This window comes from Bemisia tabaci, chromosome 1 (assembly GCF_918797505.1).
Source record: "Bemisia tabaci chromosome 1, PGI_BMITA_v3".
NCBI classification, from domain to species: Eukaryota; Metazoa; Arthropoda; class Insecta; order Hemiptera; family Aleyrodidae; genus Bemisia; species Bemisia tabaci.
Window position 1 is genome coordinate 45,138,992 of NC_092793.1, and position 6,456 is coordinate 45,145,447.

Below are 6,456 nucleotides of genomic sequence, written 5' to 3' on the forward strand. Positions count from 1 at the left end.
GAAATAAGGACAAATCTATCGGGATCAGAAGAGCGTGTATGAACGTGAGAGAGGATCAGAAAGACAAGTGGTGGTGCGTAACCATAGATACATACAAGAGATATATACATGATACAGTCAAAATCACACAGGGCCGATATAGCATTATAGGCCATGTCCGCCATCTTGGATTTCTGAATTTTCAATATTTTACCCAAATTTTGAGGTTCCCGTCCGGAAATGACCCCTGTTACCAAGTTTCACCAAGATCGGCTGGACAGGGGCCGAGATAGCATTTTAGGCCATGTCCGCCATCTTGGATTTCTGAATTTTTAAAATTTGACTATCCTTCCAAAAATACCTCCCAATACCAAGTTTCACCAAGATCGGCTGGACAGGGGCCGACATAGCATTTTATGCCATGTCCGCCATCTTTGATTTCTGAATATTCAAAATTTAACCCGAAATTCAAGTTTCCCGTCCGAAAGTACCCCCGGTTCTCAAGTTTCACCAAGATCACCTGGACAGGGGCGGCGATAGCATTTTCGGCCATGTCCGCCATCTTGGATTTCTGAATTTTCAACATTTGACTCGAAATTCGTGTTACCCTTCCGAAAATACCTCCCGATACCAAGTTTCACCAAGATCGGCTGAACAGGGTTCAAGATAGCATTTTAGGTCATTTCCGCCATCTTTGATATCTGAATTTTGAAAATTTGACGTGAAATTCGAGTTTACCGTCCGAAAACACCTCCTGATAACAATTTTCACCAAGATCGGCCGGACAGAGGCTGACATAGCATTTTAGGCCATGTCCGCCATCTTGGATTTCTGAATTTTTAAAATTTGATTCGTCTTCCAAAAATACCTCCCGCTACCAAGTTTCACCAAGATCGGCTGGACAGGGGCCGACATAGCATTTTATGCCATTTCCGCCATCTTGGATCTCTGAATATTTAAAATTTGACCCGAAATTCAACTTTCCCGTCCGAAAATACCTCCCGATACCAGGTTTCACCAAGATCAGCAGGACAGGGTTCAAGATAGCATTTTAGGCCATTTCCGCCATCTTTGATTTCTGAATTTTCAAAATTAGACCCGAAGATCGAGTTTACCGTCCGAAAACACCTCCTGATAACAAGTTTCAGCAAGATCGGCCGGACAGGGGCTGACATAGCATTTTAGGCCATGTCCGCCATCTTGGATTTCTGAATTTTCGAAATTAGACCCAAAATTCGAGTTTCCCTTCCGAAAATACCCCCCGATACCAAGTTTCACCAAGATCAGCTGGAGAGGGGCCGAGATAGTATTTTACGTCATGTCCGCCATCTTCGATTTCTGAATTGTCAATATTTGACCCGAAATTCGAGGTTTCCGTCGGAAAATAACCCCTGTTCACCAAGATCGGCTGGATAGGGACCGAGATGGCATTTTAGGACATGTCTGACATCTTGGATTTCTGAATTTTTAAAATTTGACCCGAAACTGAGTTTCCCGACTAAAAGTACCCCCTCATACCAAGTTTCACCAAGATCGGCCCGTCAGGGGCCAACATAGCATTTAAGGTCATGTCTGCCGTATTGAATTTCTGAATTTTAAATATTTGACCCGAAATTCTAGGTACCCTACCAAAAATACCCCCTGATACCAAGTTTCACCAAGATCGGCTGGACAGGGGCCGAGATAGAATTTTAGGCCATGTCCGCCAATTTGGATTTCTGAATTCTCAACATTTGACCCGAAATTAGAGGTTCTCGTCCGAAAATACCTCCCGATACCAAGTTTCACCAAGATCGGCTGAACAGGGTTCAAGATAGCATTTTAGGTCATTTCCGCCATCTTTGATTTCTGAATTTTGAAAATTTGACGTGAAATTCGAGTTTACCGTCCGAAAACACCTCCTGATAACAATTTTCACCAAGATCGGCCGGACAGGGGCTGACATAGGATTTTAGGCCATGTCCGCCATCTTGGATTCTTGAATTTTTCTAATTCGACCCTACATTCGAGTTTCCCTTCCGAAAATACCTCCCGATACCAAGTTTCACCAAGATCGGCTGGACAGGGGCCGACATAGCATTTTATGCCATTTCCGCCATCTTGGATCTCTGAATATTCAAAATTTGACCCGAAATTCAACTTTCCCGTCCGAAAATACCTCCCGATACCAAGTTTCACCAAGATCAGCAGGACAGGGTTCAAGATAGCATTTTAGGCCATTTCCGCCATCTTTGATTTCTGAATTTTCAAAATTAGACCCGATGTTCGAGTTTACCGTCCGAAAACACCTCCTGATAACAATTTTCAGCAAGATCGGCCGGACAGGGGCCGACATAGCATTTTAGGCCATGTCCGCCATCTTGGATTTCTGAATTTTCGAAATTAGACCCAAAATTCGAGTTTCCCTTCCGAAAATACCCCCCGATACCAAGTTTCACCAAGATCAGCTGGAGAGGGGCCGAGATAGTATATTACGTCATGTCCGCCATCTTCGATTTCTGAATTGTCAATATTTGACCCGAAATTCGAGGTTCCTGTCCAAAAATAGCCCCTGAAACCACGTCATGTCTGCCGTATTGAATTTCTGAATTTTAAATATTTGACCCGAAATTCTAGGTACCCTACCAAAAATACCCCCTGATACCAAGTTTCACCAAGATCGGCTGGACAGGGGCCGAGATAGAATTTTAGGCCATGTCCGCCAATTTGGATTTCTGAATTCTCAACATTTGACCCGAAATTAGAGGTTCTCGTCCGAAAATACCTCCCGATACCAAGTTTCACCAAGATCGGCTGAACAGGGTTCAAGATAGCATTTTAGGTCATTTCCGCCATCTTTGATTTCTGAATTTTGAAAATTTGACCCGAAATTCGAGTTTCCCGACCAAAAAAACCCCTGTTACCAAGTTTCACCAAGATCGGCCCTACAGGGGCCGAAATAGCATTTAAGGCCATGTCTGCCGTATTGAATTTCTGACTTTTAAATATTTCAACCGTAATTCTAGGTTCCCTACCAAAAATACCCCCTGATACCAAGTTTCACCGAGATCGGCTGGAAAAGGGCCGAGTTTGCTTTTAGGCCATGTCCGCCATCCTGGTTTCTTGAATTTTTCTAATTCGACCCAACATTCGAGTTTCCCTTCCGAATATACCTCCCGATACCAAGTTTCACAAAGATCGGCTGGTCAGGGGCCGAGTCTGCATTTTAGGTCATGTCCGCCTTGTTGGATTTCGGACTATTCAAAATTTGACCCGAAATTCGAATTTCCCGTCCGAAAATACCCCCTGATCCAAAGTTTCACCATAATCGGCTGAACAGGGGCCGATATAGCATTTTAGGCCATGTCCGCCATCTTGGATTTCTGAATTCTCAATATTTTACCCGAATTTTGAGGTTCCCGTCCGGAAATGACCCCTGTTACCAAGTTTCACCAAGATCGCCGGCTGGACAGGGGCCGAGATAGCATTTTAGGCCATGTCCGCCATCTTGGAATTCTTAATATTCAAATTCGACCCAACATTCGAGTTTCCCTTCCGAAAATACCTCCCGATACCAAGTTTCACCAAGATCGGCTGAACAGGGTTCAAGATAGCATTTTAGGTCATTTCCGCCATCTTTGATTTCTGAATTTTGAAAATTTGACGTGAAATTCGAGTTTACCGTCCGAAAACACCTCCTGATAACAATTTTCACCAAGATCGGCCGGACAGAGGCTGACATAGCATTTTAGGTCATGTCCGCCGTCTTGGATTTCTGAATTTTCGAAATTAGACCCGAAATTCGAGTATACCGTCCGTTACACCTCCTGATACCAAGTTTCACCAAGATCGGCTGGAGAAATGCCGAGTTTGCATTTTAGACCATGTCCGCCATATTGTGTTTCTGAATATTCAAATTTTGACCCAAAATTCGAGGTTCCTGTCCAAAAATAGCCCCTGATACCACGTTTCACCAAGATCGGCTGAACAGGGGCCGAGATAGCATTTTAGGCCATGTCCGTCAATGTGGATTTCTGAATATTCAAAATTTGACCCGAAATTCGAGTTTCCCGACCAAAAAAACCCCTGTTACCAAGTTTCACCAAGATCGGCCCTACAGGGGCCGACATAGCATTTAAGGCCATGTCTGCCGTATTGAATTTCTGACTTTTAAATATTTCAACCGTAATTCTAGGTTCCCTACCAAAAATACCCCCTGATACCAAGTTTCACCAAGATCGGCTGGAAAAGGGCCGAGTTTGCTTTTAGGCCATGTCCGCCATCCTGGTTTCTTGAATTTTTCTTATTCGACCCAACATTCGAGTTTCCCTTCCGAATATACCTCCCGATACCAAGTTTCACAAAGATCGGCTGGTCAGGGGCCGAGTGTGCATTTTAGGCCATGTCCGCCTTGTTGGATTTCGGACTATTCAAAATTTGACCCGAAATTCGAATTTCCCGTCCGAAAATACCCCCTGATCCAAAGTTTCACCATAATCGGCTGAACAGGGGCCGAGATAGCATTTTAGGCCATGTCCGCCATCTTGGAATTCTTAATATTCAAATTCGACCCAACATTCGAGTTTCCCTTCCGAAAATACCTCCCGATACCAAGTTTCACCAAGATCGGCTGGACAGGGGCTGATATAGCATTTTCGGCCATGTCTGTCATCTGGGATTTCTGAATTTTAAATATTTGACCCGAAATTCAACTTTCCCGTCCGAAAATACCTCCCGATACCAAGTTTCACCAAGATCAGCAGGACAGGGTTCAAGATAGCATTTTAGGCCATTTCCGCCATCTTTGATTTCTGAATTTTCAAAATTAGACCCGAAGTTCGAGTTTACCGTCCGAAAACACCTCCTGATAACAAGTTTCAGCAAGATCGGCCGGACAGGGGCCGACATAGCATTTTAGGCCATGTCCGCCATCTTGGATTTCTGATTTTTCGAAATTAGACCCAAAATTCGAGTTTCCCTTCCGAAAATACCCCCTGATACCAAGTTTCACCAAGATCGGCTGGAAAAGGGCCGAGTTTGCTTTTAGGCCATGTCCGCCATCCTGGTTTCTTGAATTTTTCTTATTCGACCCAACATTCGAGTTTCCCTTCCGAATATACCTCCCGATACCAAGTTTCACAAAGATCGGCTGGACAGGGGCCGAGATAGAATTTTAGGCCATGTCCGCCAATTTGGATTTCTGAATTCTCAACATTTGACCCGAAATTAGTGGTTCTCGTCCGAAAATACCTCCCGATACCAAGTTTCACCAAGATCGGCTGAACAGGGGCCGAGATAGCATTTTAGGCCATGTCCGCCAAGTTGGATTTCTGAATTTTCAAATTTTGACCCGAAATTCGAGTTCCCCGACTAAAAATACCCACTGTTTCCAAGTTTCTCCAAGATCGGCTGTACAGGGGCTGAGATCGAATTTTAGGCCATGTCCGTAATCTTGGAATCCTGAATTTTCAAAATTTGACCACAAATTCGAGTTTCCCTTCCGAAAATACCTCCTGATACCAAGTTTCACCAAGATCAGCTAGACAGGGGCCGAGATAGCATTTTAGGCCCGATCCACCCTCTCGGATTTCTGAATTATCAAATTTTTGCCCAAAATTCCAGTTTCCCGACTAAATATACCCTCTGTTACCATGCTTCACAATGATCTGCTAGTAAAGTCGGAGTCGCAGTCGGCCAAAACTGATGATACTGTTTGCTTTTAAAAAATGTAAATGTCAGTAAAGCTCTGAAAACGGTCATCAGGTAAACTTCTCTAGAGTTAATTACCGATCCGCATTCTTTTTTGGTTATGGGCATTGACATCGACCAGACCACCGAAACGTCGAGAGTCGGCACACGGCTGAAAAAATCCCCTTCATTTCCACGAGATACCACAGAACTTACAACGGGCACCAATAAATAGTACAAACTCAACTCATCGGAATTTTTTCTTTTTCTACAGTTCCACCATTTATATTGTCGATTTCTTTCATGAATATTGTAATTTGGATTGATGCATGTGCTTTCAAGCGTCTTCAAGTTAATGAAAAATTGAGACGCTTTGATTGGTGGAGATGCTAGTTCGCACGTTATAGTTACCCTGAATTTCTTGACCATTCCTACTTAAGATCGTTTGAAGCGCGTTCATTTACGAATTCCAAAGTCACATTTCAGTGTTCTTTTCATTCCCTGTTTCTGTCCCGCGTATTGCCCAAGCTGCCGGCCTCGGCACCATACTTATAATGATACGATTAAAAAGCATAAGAGCACTTAACCGTGCTATTTTTACACAAGTTCTTTCCCTACATATCCATCCTTGTTGAAGAAAATTAATCAGTTAGAAGTACCTAATCCGTAGTAAATTAGGCGAACGAAATTTGACCTTTGAAAAATCACTGGGCCCGTTTATATTTTCACTCAAATTCTTCTTATTCTTTCCAATTATTTACGTACCTATTCAGTTAATTTTTATACCTGTACCTATAATTTATACATTTT